A 16,537-nucleotide genomic window follows, 5' to 3' on the forward strand; every position below is an offset into this window, starting at 1 on the left:
CTGTAATCTCATCGTACAGTAGATCCATATCCAGCTGTAACCTGCTTACAAGATTAAGCCTTTCAACCACCATTTCCATATCCGAATAAGTGATCTGTCCAGTAGTCTGAAGTGACAGAGGCTGAAGAGGAAAAAAAGCCAATTTTCTTTTGAAATTTTGAACCATTTTTCCAGGTACGGAATTGCACAGTTTAGAAACGCTTGAAAATCGCTCTTGGCTGTTGCAGCTTCTGATGAAGAAAGGCCTTTTATTTTAAAATTTGTAAAGTATCCACAGAATGCACCCTCCTTTCTTCATTCAGATCAGGTTATTTCATAGGGATAGCATTGTGGAATATATTTTGGTAGCGGTTATGTTATTTCTTTCAAGGTTTTTAGCTGCCTCCTCAAAAATAAGCAGAATGTTGTTGCAAAAAAGCAGGTACACTTCCACAACATCTTCTGTGTAATTATCTTGCACTCTATATGTATTGTCAGGCAGTTTCAGAAGTTTCTTCATCTGCTATGGACAACAATCAATGCTCATGAAAGAAGACTTGATGGCTGCCCAATTCTGCAATGTTCTAATGATGGCGGGGTTTAGAGACAGCCATCTGGTGTTGACATGCCAAAGAACTTCTCTCCTTTCCACATAATAATAAAAATCTTTAAATTTTCCCTTCTCTGTGCAGATATTGAGAAAAAAATGTGCACTTTCATAACTAAGTTTTCAATGTCTACTGAGAGCTCATCTATAGCATGCTTGACAGCACTAAGTACTACATGTGCATGGCAATTTCCTTGCAGTAGATGAGGATTTTGTTTATGTAGGTTAGTGTACACAGAATGATGGACCCCATAGTTGACATTTGCATTGTCTCCACTAAAAGCTGATACTGAATTCAATGACAATCCTAAGCTCTCCAGGGAACTTATTAAGTGCTTTGCTATCCCATCAGCTGTTTCATCAGGACTTTCCACAAAATCTAGCATTCTATTTACTACACCTTCTTCAGCAGTAAAGTATTGGACTGCAATAGGGAACATTTTTGGGTTCCCTTTGTTTGAAGCATCTGTTTGTAGAGCAAATGGTAGAAACTTCCCATTGCATGATAAGGTGTGTACAACACATTTTACAGCTTTGGGGGCAAGCACCTCTTTTCAGCTATCTGCTTTTGTACAGCCACAGCAAAGTTTCTTTCCAATGCTTGAGTCAAAAAGTACCTGAATCAATCTGACACCACAGTCCATGCTATTATAACTTAGGTTGTGCTTTACTGTGTGGAACACCAAGGTTAACTCTGCAGCAGTGACCTGAAAAAGAACATGCTTGTGAAAGATATGCATTGTAAGCAACCTTTTAACTTTACATGAGATCATGCTGTGAATAATAATAATAATAATAATAATAATAATAAGTGGAGCCAGCGTGGTATAGTGGTTAGAGTGCTGTACTAGGACCGGGGAGACCCGAGTTCAAATCCCCATTCAGCCATAAAACTAGCTGGGTGATTCTGGGCCAGTCACTTCTCTCTCAGCCTAACCTACTTCACAGGGTTGTTGTGAAAGAGAAACTCAAGTATGTAGTACACCGCTCTGGGCTCCTTGGAGGAAGAGCGGGATATAAATGTAAAATAATAAAAATAAAAATAATAATATTTAAAGAGAAGCAGAAGAGCACGAATACTACAATGCTGTCTTTAATTTTTATTTAATTATCCTAGATAGTTGGAAAGGGCCTGATAATTACAGTACCAAATCCAGTCAACAACATCTGGTAGAATGTGTGTAAACAGATAATAAATGTATTAATGTGATTTTGCTTTATTATTAATGTGCTGCTTTAATAATCGATAGAGGGAAAATAACAAAAACAGAAGGAATAGAACTGCCCAATGGAAGCAAGATCAAGAACCTGGAAGAGAAAGAACATTACAAATACTTGGGCATTCTCCAGGCTGATAACATTGCACACACTGAAGTTAAAAGAAAAATTGGAAGTGAATACATCAGGAGAGTTAGAAAAATCCTAAAGTAAAAATTCTCCAAGCTCAATAGTGGGAACACCATACAAGCCATAAACACCTGGGCTATACCTATTATTAGATACACTGCAGGAATAATAGGCAGAGCTAGAATAATAGGCAGAGCTAGAGACGCTAAACGCTAGACCAGGAAAATAATGACCATCAATCATGCTCGGCACCTCTGCAGTGATGTAGATAGGCAATATCTCCCTCGCAGCTCAGGTGGAAGAGGAATGCTGCAAGTCCATCAAACAGTAGAGGAAGAGAAAAGAGGCCTTGAAGAATATATCAAGGACAGTGAAGAAGATGCACTTCAAATGGTCAATAATGAGAAACTATTAAACACCAATAAAACCCACTGGGTGATTCTGGGCCAGTTATGTATTTCTTAGCCTAACCTATCTCACAGGGTTGTTGTGAGGATAAAAATAAGCATGTACTCTGAGTTCCTTGGAGGAAGAGTGGGATATAAATGTAATAAATAAATGATAATAAATAAAAATTGAAAAGTCTCTGTTGCACATATTGCAATGAACTTTCAAAGCATTATCATGCACTTTTGACAACCAACAGAACTCCTTTTCCCATTCTTTGTGACATTTTTGAATTAACCTGCCCTTTTTTGCTGGAGATTGGGTGGAAGAAGCTGCCATGAAGACAGACAGTTAAGCTGTTCTACTCTAGGAAGAGACTTTTGCAGAAGGGGCCACGCCTTCACAGGCCTGGCTGCTCTCTGTTCCACAAGGCTCAGCCTCCTCCTATTGCCTGCAAGGGCAAAGGTGAACTTTTGGCTCCAAAAACAAGCTTCATCATGGGAGTTGTAGTACCAGAATGCAATCTGCTATCCAGCCTGCAGGGCTGGAGAAGACGGCTTTCTGGAGGTCTGCAACATGAAGCCAGCCTCTTTCTTGTGTGTGCACTGCAGTCAGTGACCGGCCTACCTCAGAGTGCTGAAAATATAGAACAAACTGCGTTCTTTATTAAGTTGATAAAGAACAGGTACATGTTAATGCTAGATAAAGAACTGTTCTTTGAAACAAAGAACAGGTGGCAAGCCTAATTGGTAATATATATAGCAATAGATATCCATCCATCGTGTCCATGGTTCAATTAAATTCTCTGCCACTACAGAGTATCAGACTTTAAGGCAACTTAAATAACAGCAAATTGCTAACTCCACGGCTGGCTCTTCCTTTTGAATTCTTCCACAACGATGCCCTTCAGGGGCAATATTATGGTATCAGTGAACAGAAATTCATTCTGAAGATTCTCACCTCACCTTTATATCTCGGAACTCCAGCATGGAGGGGTATGCACTACACAATTTGCATTCTGCAAAGGCATACCGGTTCAGTCAGAATACATCAAGTGGAACCTGCTAGCTGTTGGGCTGGAAACCAAGTAGAATATAAGCAGAAAATGTGAGGAGAATCTGCTCAAACTGGGGAGGCTGTCAAGATTAGCATATAACTAAGTGTCTGTAGTTTTTTTTAAAAAAGGAGAACAGATAAATCGCTTTGAGTCACTTAACAGGAATGGAGTGGAACACCAAGGGAGTGCCAAGTATGGTTCTGGAAGCTCCAAAAACCTGCAACAAGGAAGGAAACACAATGGGGAGAAGGAGACTTTGTGGACTAATGTCTTCTTGGCAGGAAACAAGCATGAAGCATCTGGTTATCTAGAGCTTTGTGATGCTTGCTCTTGAGGCCCCGTTACCACTGCTACAAGGTTTACCTCAGAGTGATTAAAAAACAACAACAGTTCAGACACTGTGAGCAATTGCCTCCCATCTCTTGGCTCCTGCCCAACCCCCAATTATGCATCGTTTTGCTTTACTTTGCCATATATTGACAGTATACCGAAAAGGAACATAATACATCTCTCTCAATTTTTTTCCTTTCAAACAAAAGCTCTAGAGGTGGGGTGGGGGGTGAGGAAGCAATGTTGAAATAAAACATGAAGCCAGCTGGTGTTACTGTGACCAAGTGATGTTAACTCTGCTAAACGGAGAGGCACCAATTAAATGCATGTTGGCCGTGGCTGTTCCCACCATGAATCTCTCTTCTCTTAGGGCAGATTATGTTAAAGCGTATGCATTAAGGATGACAGTTTAATCAAAACCAGCCTCCTATAAAACTTGTGCCTAATCACAGCTTTAGGGCAATAACAGTATGAACTAGCTCTTTTTTCTAAGATGGAAATAAGGTTAATTCTCTGTTAATTCCACTTGATTTCACATTAGCAATGCTAAAGATCACTGGGTGAGAGGTATTCTTGTGTTTGGAGACACAGAGGTGTTTTTCAGAGTGATCATTTCTTAAGGAAACTAGAGGGCTGGATGGGTAGGCTACCTTCTTGGTAGCCTACAAGCCATCCTTCTTTGTAGCCTACCAGCCAACCACTTTGAATAAATGTTTTCTTAGGATTCTCCAAGGAAGTGTAGTCAGATCACCAACAGGATGAGTGCCTCTTCCCCATTTCCCTGGCCACCAGTGTGCTGCTCAGGACCAATTCATAGCTATCCACAGCAGCATGGGAGACACATCTCCATGACCAGAGGTGTGCATGGTACCGGTATGGCCAGTTCGATTCAAATTCAACTGGTACTTGGGCAGGTTTGGGGGATATACTTGTAAAGGGGAATCTGGCAAGTAAAGGGGCATTCCCTATACTAAAGCAGGGGGTGACAGAAAGGGTACTTAGTACCTTTTCTTTGCAGGCGGTGGTGGAGACATCAGAAGTGGAGGCAGGAGGGCAGATCCTCCAAATGCCCCACTGGCCTGCTGAAGATCAGCCTGGGAAGGCTGTGGCCTGGTTCAGGCCTCCATTCACAGGCCTTGGTCCAGACTGTTCCTCAAGAGGCCAGTGGAGTGTTTGGAAGAGCTCTTGCTGCCCCCCAACCACCTCTGCCACTGACGTCTCCGCCACTGCCTGCAAAGAGAAGGTACAAAGTACCCTTTCTCTCACCCCCACCCCAGCCTTAGTATAAGGAAAGCCCCTTTTCTTTTAAAGAGGAATCCTCACTGGATTCTCCTTTACAAGTATACCCCCCAAACACAATTGGTTCAGTACAGATCTTTTAGAACTGGAGCCAGTCTGGTTTGAACTTAGACATGCACACCACCCCTTTGGAGGGTTGGTTCAGTTCAAACTTAGACTGGCCAAACCAGGCCAGTTCAAACCAGTTCACACATCCCTATCCATGACTACCTTCCAATCCCACCCAAATGAAACACATTCAACCCATATGGTAAATAAACTGGTAGTATTCCGACCTGTACCATTTGAAATGGAAAGGTTTTGAAGGAGCTATATTTTTCAAGTCCAACTCCTCGACATGTTAAAAAAAAAAAAAAGACTCCTCCCTCTATGTAGTTAACCATGGGTTTTGTATTTAACCAAAATTTATTGTGGCTGGGAATAATAGGAGTTAATAATAATAATGATGATGATGATAATAATAATAAGGGCCACAGAAATCACCATAAGCCAATTACAAAAAGCAGCATTACTGGGAACAGCCTATATTCTGTGACAATATCTATAACAACAGCAATAACATTGACAATAAAATTCTGGCATCCCAGGTCCTTGGGAAGGACTCAATGTCTGGATAAAACAAACCAGTCAATAACACCTGTCTGACTGTGTAAACAAGAAATAATAATTTGATTTCTATACCGCCCTTCCAAAAATGGCTCAGGGTGGTTTATTTATTATTATTTATTATTAAAGCTTTTATACCGCCCTTCCAAAAGGCTCAGGGTGGTTTACATTAAAACACCATTAAAATCAGTTAATAATTAAAATAAAAGTTATAAAACATAAAACAATGATTAACAATTAAAAACTTCATAAAACAGCAATTAAACAATCAGAACAATTTAAAAACAAGTTTTAAAAAGCTGAAAAAGCCTGGCTGAAGAGATGTGTTTTAAGGTGTTTTCTGAAAATTGCCAGAGATGGGGAGGATCGAATCTCAGCAGGGAGTGCATTCCACAATCTCGGGGCAGCAGCCGAGAAGGCCCATCTCTGTGTAGCCACCAAACGAGTTGGTTTACACAGAGAAATAACAAACAGTTGTAGTTCAGCAACATCTGGAGTACCTTAGGTTTGGAACCCCTGTAGTAAACTAAAACATCTCAGAGAAAGCTTAATTGTAGCCTTCTCCTGGATGTGCTAATTTATGCATGCAGGGTGTTGTTGTTTTAAGGGGGGAAATGGTCATGGAGTCAGCTTTTGGGAGGCTGAAGTCCCATTGTCATGCCCTCTACACCTTACTGGATGTGGAGGAGGAGCTGGTTCCACAGGTCACAGTGGCCGACATCATGCTGCCAGACCATCCAAATCTGTCAGCCCCTCAGGCAAATGAGAGCAGCAGCAGCAGCTGTATGCAGGAGCAAGACAGGGGAGCAGTGCCTGCACTTGTTCCACCAGAGAGGAGTCAGAGCAGCACCAGAGAAGTACGGGCAGGAAGAGCAGTTTTCTCAAGATACACCTGGGAGCATTTTCTACCACCCCAGCAGCAAGGTAGACAGGTGCAGGGTGATTAAAGAGCACACCACTTTTAAAGTGCAAGAGACTTGGACGCTGCACCCAGGCACAGTGGGGCTTCCATCAAAGCTACATCGGGAATGCTCCTGCAGTTACTTCTTGTTCAGTCAGTTAAAGGGATAATATTTTGCTGTAGAAATGTGATGCCTGTCTCTGTCAATTGCACCTATTCATTAACAGCAGGCCTTGTGTGCTGGCATGTGATGGGAGGCTAGGAAGTCAGGTGTTCCATGTTACTTCTCCCATGCTTCCATTTGAAAGGCAAGGGTTCTAATGGGCTTGATGGGCAAAGCCTGACTTGCTCTGAAGAAGAGGGTAGTTGATTTGTGGTGTGCTTAGCACCAAAAGGAACTGAGGCTTGGACTGCGTGAGCACCCTACAACACACTCCTTGGCCTATTGCCTGGCATGCAGGACCTCTGCTTAGAATACATATGGAGAACATTGGGACAGCTTCCAATTAAAGAAGCACACTGCAAGGAACCCTTTCAGTGACCTAACAACCTATTTAGTGCAGCTGTTCGGGAGGCCATTTTTGTAAAGGTGTTGCATGTGATGTCTGATTGGGCAGCACTACATGGGGTCCCTTGCATGATCGAACCTTATCTGTATTGTTTTAAGGGGATGTGGACCACAGTATTCCCTCTAATTCTTTGCATCTGTGTGGGAGATGAGTGTTTTTCTGGGTGAAAGTACTAAGATAGTGTGTGTGCTCACACATGCAGAGTGTGTCCATCCTGAATCACACTCTGCAAGATTTAAAATTTATGATGCACACATCAAAAAGCTTGTGAGTGCACATGCATGCCCATGTCTTGAGAGGGAACACTGGTGGACAGGTAACAAATGACTGCTTTAGCTGCCACAAATTGGAAGTGGGAATCTGTTTTAGAGTGTTCTAAATCTATAGCTTTGCCCCCTTCTTAGGAGGTATCCAAGACTGGTGCAGTAGAATGCATTTCTGCAAAGGAAAATCAAGCACGAACCCTAATTTGGAGTGGTGTGTGCAATAATTCTCTTCATTCCCTTCCCTTCCTAAAAAGCTCTTTGCCCCATTATCAATCTAAAATAGATTGGGTGCTTGTGGCGGGGAGGGAGTCTCCAACAGGCAGGGGTGGTATCGCCAGGTGCAGCACCATGTTCCTGTTAAGGCGTGCTCATGTGTGTGAAAGATAGATTTTTAAAATTAATTTTTAAAAGTTAGTTAATTTTGGATCCCACTCAGGAAGGCCCCATTCTGAATGCACGTTTGTGAAGGAACGAGGCCTAGACGTTTTGGTTTTTGTGTGTAAATAAGCTCACATGAATTATGAACTGTATATATTCTTCAATCTGCATTGTCGCACATAGGATTTCTGTGTTTTCAAATCCCTATGCATGAAGAAGGTGCAGAGTCAAAGGTTCAGTTGTGTTTTTCTGTTTCACTTTTGGTTTTGGCAAATCTGTCAGTTGGACTTTGGAGGGGAAATGATTTTAAGTTATGGAGGGAATGTTTGTTGAGTTCTGATTGGCTGAACTGAATATACTGGGGAAGTTTGAGAGGGATTCAATCTGAAGCTGTTTGCTGAAAGAAGTTCAGTGGAATCGAGGAGCAGCAGTTGAGTTTAGGAACTGAGTTTGAGCTGCTGGAATCCAGTCAAGTCAGGCTGAGAGAGTCTGCAGAAAAAAAGAGCTGGCAAAAGTCTGCTTGAAGCCTGGAAGAACAACTGGAGAAAGAAACCTGGGAGGCAACTGAGCAGAGAACTGGTGGTTGCTGGAGACTGCTGGAGTTGCCCAGCCCATAAGCCAGGACCAAGAGCTGAAATCACTGAACGTGGGAAAGTAGCCAGGCTGGATTGAGCCCCAGAGCGGTGCTATCCCCTGGACAAAGAGGTCTGCCCAGCCAGCCAGAGGAAGAAAAGAGAGACTTCAAAGGAAAATATAGATAGAACTGAGCAGTGTTAAAAAGCCTAGAGCTTGTTAGTTACCCTGACTTGTTCTGTGAGTATTTTGTGATTTTTCTGTAATATTTTAATTGGAACTTTTGTTTTTAGTAAAAATGTTCTTGTTAATATAGTAGAGCTTGTTGATTGTCTCTACCCCACACCTATAGGCCTTTCCACTCTACTAAGGTTTGGTTTTTTGAATTCCAGGAAGGGCTGTTGCAGTGGACTCAGCCTTACCAAAAGCCCACTTGGTGGCAGCGATGAAGGAGTCAGCAGAACCAGAGGGCTGTTCCCCACACTTGTTAGTCTGGTGGGGTAGCCGGGTCCTCCACAACATGTGAAGACACTGCCCTGATGTTGACACCTCAGAGCATAACACACTCTGCACACATATGAAAAACAGTAGAAGGAACATCTGTGTAGTCTACCTTTAACCAGTAAAAATGGGGAGAGAGAGGCCCAATGCACTTTTCCCAGGGGAGGAGGCCCCAAGTCCCTTCCTCCCCAACTGGGAAGACTATTTTTCCTCAGGAAGATTAAAAGAGGACCCCCACAAGGATCCTCACAGCAAGAAGTGAAAAGCCATTTTTATGGATGTTCACTTCCAACACGGCAAACAGATCACCCCTAGGGAGAGTCCATTCCCTGGTTGTATGTTCCCATCCAGTGTTGGGGTATGGGTTTGCACTGCAGTCACTACCAAGGGGAGTCTCCACAACTGCTCTTTTAAATGCAACAGTAGTAAAATACGTACATCAATCCCCCATTCTCTTTAAGTTTGGATGCATAAAATGCAGGTCACTCCTCCTGAACTAAGTTGGTAATCACATGACTTTACCAGGCACTGCCTTTCTGGGCAAGTAACAGCTCCCAGAAACACCGGCTGCAATTAATTTGCATGAGATCCACCCAAGGCTCTGGGAGCAGCTGCATAGATACAGCACAGCATCAGTTTTACTGGCAAACTATCCCTTCTCCCACCCAGCCAGCCACCAAGGCACTGGACCTGTGCCCCAATTTCTCTGTTGCTTTTCTGCGTCTCTCCCCCAAGACTCCTTTACCATCTGGAAGTGCCCCTTGCCATCCCGGGGAATCAAAAATTGTGCTTGTGCGTGACTGTGTAGCTTGGGAATTCTTGCAAAGGCAGTGGTGCAAGTTGTGTGAGTAAAGGGTTAACAACGTCTTTGCTCTGCCAAAGGTGGACAATCAATGCAAAAAGGCACAGTCATACTGAGCACACCTCCTCTAACATTGTAGGCAATAGTTACTGCTTTAATGACATGCTGATGCCTTGGCCACAGTCTGGCGACACAAGCAGAATGAAGCTTGCTGGGATGCAGCCTAGGCGAACTGGTCTTGTGGTAAGAAGCATGACTTGTCCCCTTAACTAAGCAAGGTGCACCTTGGTTGCATATGAATGGGAGACTAGGAGTGTGAGCACTGTAAAATATTCCCCTCAGGGGATGGAGCCACTCTGGGAAGAGCAGAAGGTTTCAAGTTCCCTCCCTGGCTTCTCCAAGAAAGGGCTGAGAGAGACTTGTGCCTGCAACCTTGGAGAAGCCGCTGCCAGTCTGTGAAGACAATACTGAGCTAGATGGGCCTATGGTCTGACACAGTATATGGCAGCATTCTATGTTCCTATGATGGTGGGGGATTCCTCTGTCCAGAATCTAGAGGTTGCCAAACTGCAGTTGATCAATTGTCTTCAGCATGTTTCTCAGCTTCGCAGATGTACCACAGCTTCGTCTACCCATAGTTTGATGCTATGTCCAAAAGGGGCCTATTGCTTCAACTGACTGGCTGCATTCACATGTAACCTCTGTTTCACAAACTGCACATCAAAATGTGGGCAACCAGAGATAAAGGAAAAAAGAAAAAGAAAAAGAAAGCACCCGCAGTTGCCTCCCCCAAACAGAGAATCCTACCTTCAGATTTCACAAGGTTTCGCCTCCTCTAACTCCAGTTTAGCAGTGCCAGCATTATGACCGAATACTGGTATGACAGTTAGCCTTTTCACCAACCAGAGTTGAGGGAAGAAGCTTCTCTCTTGCTCTGGCTGCTATTGGCTGTGGGCTATCCTTCATTAAAGGAAGCCCACATAGCCAGCACCCCCACCTCTCTGCAGTCTTGCTGACTGCAGAGAGGATGCTCTCCAGTATGTCTGAATGCAGACAGGAGAGCGGAGGGACCATTGGACCGGCAGTTCCACGTTATGTCCGGAGGTGGTCACTGTGTAAACCACCCTAAATGGTGGGCTGGGAAATATAAATGATATCTTACGTTGTTTGCCCCTGTGGAAGAACTTGATTCAAACAACAAATACTACAACAGTACCGTATACACAATGTCCCCAAAACTTCTAAGGATTTTTTTAAATCTTTCCATGTACTTTTGATTTGTACTGCTTTATTTTTAATAGTATTGTAAGAACACGACCCAATGTAGTCTGGCACGCTTTTATTGCTTTCAGAAAATGGAACAAGAAATGTGGCAAGGAGTGAAATACCCTCGTGGGCACCCTTCATTAATCACTATTCAGTTGCTTTACACAATACCTGCATTATCTCCGTTAGCTTCCAACAGAGTACTTACAGACCGATGCGCCTCAAAATAGGTTTTCTTCTTTTCAGATACCCTGCAATTTTTTTCTTTATATTTGAGAATATGATACTGTATGATTGTTCTTAGACTTTCTCAAACACTTTAGTGTACTTTCCTTAAGTCACCTTGAATATAGGTTCCAACACTTGTCTTTAGGTGGAAAATTACTTAAAGTATTGTGCTTGTTTAATAACCAGATGTGGGGAAACACAGTTACTGCAGTTAGGGATGAGAGGATTTCCCCTGTTCTATTCCTTTATTGTCTCATAGGGATTTTTGATTGGGTTGGGTTTTTTGCCTTCCAATCCACTCCTCACAAATTCTCATTTAAATAGTGCAGAACTGAAGCATCATCCAAGCCAGTACCAGATTAAGAGTTTTGGCATCTTTGGGTAGCTACTGAGAGCCCAAGGCCTTCATAGGGCCAACCGCCAATTCCTGAGACCACCCCGGTGCCCATAACCATGTGAAGTGGAGGTGGATTGTCTCTTCTGAATGAGAGAGTAATTCTGACATCAACTCTTTTTCATCTGATCTGTCAAGATAAGCCCCAGAATGAAACTTGGGTAGGGGCCCCCTGGTAGGAGGGGGTCCATGAAGGACAGTTTGATGAGAGCCCTTTGAAATGTGAAGCCAGTCTGATTTCAGAAACATCTCAGCATAAATGTGGGCAGTTTGGGGAAACATAGGAAGCTGCCATATATCGTGTCAGACCATTGGTCCATTTAGCTCAGTGTTGCCTGCATGGATTGGTGGTTGCTTCTCCAAGCTTGCAGGCAGGAATCTCCCTCAACCCTATCTTGGAGATGCCAGGGAGAGAACTTGCATGCATGCAGATGGTCTTCGCAGAGCAGCTCCATCCCCTAAGGGGAAGAGCTTAACGTTTTCACACATCTAGTCTCCCTTTCATATGCAACCAGGACAGACTCTGCTTAGCAAAGGGGACAAGTCATGCTTGCTACGACAAGACCAGCTTTCCTCCTGTCCGTGTTTAGGAAGGAGGAATTTTCTAATTAACCTTCCCACCCTCTCTCACTAATTATAGGCACAGGCATTGCCTCAGAGTTGGGGGAGGAGGGAAGAATATTCACTGCACTCATTCTCCTATCAGCGGGGGCAAAGGTCCACCAGATCAACAAACCACATCCCTCCTGATTGTCTCATCTTCGGCAGCCCCTGCCTTAAATAAAGCCCTACATTTAGGACACTCCTTTCCCCTTCCAGCTTGCTCCTTCTTCCTTGGCCAGGCTATTCCATCTCCACCATTCTGCTGCCTCTTCCGCTGCCCCTGCCCATCCCCCGGCAGCTGTTGCCTGCCACTCTGAGCCCTTCCTGACTTCTGAAAGGTAATTCCTGGGGTTGTCCTGGTGACTGGAGCCCTCTGCTTCTCTTGGCACACCAGTGGGTAAATAACCCTGTCTCATGGAGGAGGGGAGGAAAGCCCGACACCTCCCCAACAAAGTGCCCCTAGATCCTTCCGAGAATGTACCTTTAGTTTTGTTCTTCTCTGGCTGCTCACAGTAACAGAAGAACTAAAGCAGGACACTTCCATATCTCCCTGGTGCCAATTAATGAATCCATTCTCATTTGCTACCAGAGAATCTACTCACAGAACACCTCAAAAGCAACAAAACCCAGTACCCTAAGGGCTTGTGGGTATGGGGGTGGTTGGTACTCTATGTGCTCTACACTACCACTCGCTCTGGGCCACCCCGGTGCCCCGCAAGTGGAGTTATGGGGCTGCTAAAATCCCTATGGGGGAAAAGCTTAAAGATGCGCAAACTTCATAAATTCTTTAAAAACCACCCCTTTCACCAATTCCTTTGAAATCTGGATGGTAGCAGGCACCCATTGGGGCACTACCACCTTTCTTGCCCCCAAAGCCCCTTTTCTGTTCCAAAGACATACTGACTTCAGAAATTCTTTAAAAATCACTCCTTTGCCCAATTCCTTTGGAATCTGGGTGGTAGCAGGCACCCATTTGGGCACTACCACCTAACCCACTCTTCTGCCCATGAAGCCCCTTTTCTGCCCTTAGTCTGCCCCAAAGATGCACAAACTTCAGAAATTATTTAAAAATCAACCCTTTGCCCAAGCCCTCTAAAACCTGAATGGTAGCAGGCACCCATTGGGGCACTACCACCCTACCACCCTAGGAGGCACCCACAGGCAGAAATGGGCACTGTCTGCCCCATTGTCCCATAGAGTGGATGCAGCACACATCAAGCACAACAGCAGAGCTTTCCAAAGAACAAGGTTTCCAAAGGTCACGCACATCCACTGTGTCACTCACCACTTCCACTGTGTCTCACCATCTTCCCCCAGAAATGCAATTGATCTACACACAACAGTGTGAAACTACAATGAAATGCACTACCCCATGCACCCCCTCCCAATGCAGGGTAACAGCAGCAGCCAGTAACAAGCAAGCAAGCAAGTAAGTGTGATATCACAGATGCAGCAGGCTAGGGCCAACAACAGCATCAAATGTCCCCTGCCCTCCCTCCCCCAAGCATTTTTCATCCACAAGCAACAGACACAGCTATGTCTGTGGCACCCGGCCATAAAAGCAGGTAAAGTAAAGAAGGGTGCAAAACAACATTCTGCCAGTGGAACAGCGAGGTTTGGCCCCCTCCCACCTACACAAGTAGAAGAGTGATGAAAACAACAGTGGCACACAATTTTCTGGCGCATTTTTTTTGACATTTCTGCAACAAATCGGAGTCTGTGGCATTAGCACAACCTATTGTAGATGCAAGTAATCTAGTTTGAATAAAAATGATGATGGAGCTAGAAGTCACAATAAGACCTGATCTTCATTCCAAAGAAGTCCAGAGAGAGAGAGAGAGAACGAACCTGTCCTGTGCCCATCCATGAGGTCCCCAAAATACAGACACAACAACAAACCATCCAAGGCATTTGAATCGCATAATATATACTGCTAGCAGGCGCGGCTCCTGAACTCTCCTTGGGGGGCGGCGGCTTCTTTAAGGTAAACGGAGCCAGTGCTCCGTCCGCCCAGCAGCCCCCGTGGCGGGGAATCGCCTCCGCCACTCACCTGGCCGCTGGCGGGGGCTCGCCTCTGCGGGAGCCAGGTGAGTGGCGGAGGTGATTCCCCGCCGTGGGGGCTGCTGGGCGGCACGGAGCACTGGCTCCATTTACCTTAAAGAAGCTGCCCACTCCCCCCCCGCAGAGGAGGGTTCACGAGCTGCGCCTGACTGCTAGACTTGAGATTCTGTAGGGGGAAGCATAGTATACTAGTGTGTGTGTGCTCTGAAAGGGCTAGTGGGTTTAAGGTTAATTTTTGCCATGGCCTCAGGATGCTGCAGTTGGGGATGGGGGGGGCGTAAATGGGCACAGGGAGGAGGCTAGAGTCTGTGCCTTCCTGCCCACTCAGAGCCTGTAGGCTGCTGGGCAGAGAATACTGATACTGATATATTATGGGCACAGAAGGCTGGAGGACAGGCTTCTGTTTATTAAAAATGCCCCCCCCCCAAAAATCCTTGGAATGGGAAAAAGACAGAATTTTTTTAAAACCATGAGGCATAAACCTTTTAGCCACCTACAAGTACTAGCTAATGGGGATCCCTCCCACATAGAACCCCGTTTAAACTTCTATACTAAACAACACACACAACCTTTTTAATTCAATTGCAACCCAAAACCTCCTTCCAAACAGGGAAAAACCCCAATACACAATTCCAGAGACACACAATTCGTGTGTGTGTGTGTGTGAAAATGGGTACATTCACTAAGTCTAGGGCTTCACCCGTGTTGTGTGTCCAGTTGTCCACTTCTGTTGTCTGAGTCTACTCTTTCTTCTTCAACCTTCTTCTCCTTCAATCTTCAGATGGGGGGGTGGGGGCTGGGGCAAAAGCCTGAAAAATCGGGGGGGGGGTGTCTGGCCAGGTGGCAGTGGCCACAGGAGCTGGCGCTGGTGGATGGCACAGACAGGCAGTGTTTCTCTCAGCAGCAGGAAGGGGGTGAAAAAAAGAATTCTCTTCTTCTCAGGAACAAAAATACAATGCAGCAGATATAATCCATTCCCAGGCTGGCATGCAGCAGCCAGCAGGGGCAGGCAGGCTGGTGGCAAGGCAGGCTGGGCTCAGGCTGGCAAGGCAGAAGGCAATAGGCAAGGCAAAGTAAAGTGCTCTCGTGCGATCTAACCCCCGCTCTTCTCCCACTAGGCAGAATGGTGGCTGCTGCCTCTTTAAATCTCATTGAAAATCTCTTGCCCCTTCAACCTTTCCCCTGGCCAATGTGGGATCAGTCAGGCTTGGCAAGAGCCAATCTGGAACCAGGAGGAAATCGTCAGCAGATCAGCCCATGCTTTCATTCACCGATCTGAAAATTGGAAGGATGGGATATTCAAATAGACATCAAATACAGAGATCACCACAAAATGGATGTCTGAAACAACAAAACATTCGGCTATGAAATTTGGGCGATTTGTTTTGGAGCCAAATCTTTCAGGACTTGCAGAGGGGTGATTTGTTTTGTGCACAAATCTCCCAAAACAGGCAGATTTGGGTACAGATGGTTCTGTACTCAAAACTTTTCGCACATCCCTACTTGGGAGCAAAAGTGTAAACTGTGTGAGCCAACTCTGCATTTCAGAGATCAACTAGAGCTAAGACACGAGTGCCTGCCATATCAGCTGGAAATTCCCCCAGAGCCCTCAGGAGTCTATCGGAGCCCTTCAGTCTCCAGGGGTAGCCAATTTTTATAGCCCCCCCCCCTTGTAGAGTGGCATAGCCATTGAGACTTTAGACCTCAGAAGGAAGTGATCTGATCATGACAAGGGCATAGATGACATATCCCCCACTTTCAAATCACCATCTTTTTGTCCAGTTTTTTAAAAAAACAAACAGATCCAGAGTGTGCCCCAGTTCATGTGTTGGGTCAAAAAAGTACAAACACTCTGAACTGGCACACACTTGGGTAGGGGAAAATAGAGCTTTTATAAATTACAGTACCTCCACTCCCAAGCCCTCCAGCCTATTCTGGGCCGACCTGGTATTAAACAGCAGCACCAGCAGTCCAAAGGACAAGCTGGAAAAACAGCCAGGGACCCTCCCATTATGGGAACAGCCAGAAGAAGGGATAGGAATAAAATATTAAACCACTCTTCCCCTCTTTTTCTGATGTAAATGAGTCCCCACACCATACCTTCCCTACCAGTAAACTCTCTTATTCAAGCACTCCAGCTCCCCCCAGGTTTACTCAGGAACACAATTAAAACAACTAAAACTACTCCCAGCAAGCAGAGTAAAGCCCTTGCCATCATGGTTCCCAAAGGGGCGACAAGCTCACCGCCCAGGGTAGTGTGCTCTTATATATTGCCAGCCCAGAGAATGGTGCAGGATCCAGCAGGGACTGCTAAGTCAGCACTCTGGGACCTCTTGGGAACTGCAGCTCTACTACCAACAGAGGCCTGCAGCAATGTTGCTTC

The sequence above is a fragment of the Hemicordylus capensis genome, chromosome 4, assembly GCF_027244095.1.
Source record: "Hemicordylus capensis ecotype Gifberg chromosome 4, rHemCap1.1.pri, whole genome shotgun sequence".
In the NCBI taxonomy this organism is placed as follows: Eukaryota; Metazoa; Chordata; class Lepidosauria; order Squamata; family Cordylidae; genus Hemicordylus; species Hemicordylus capensis.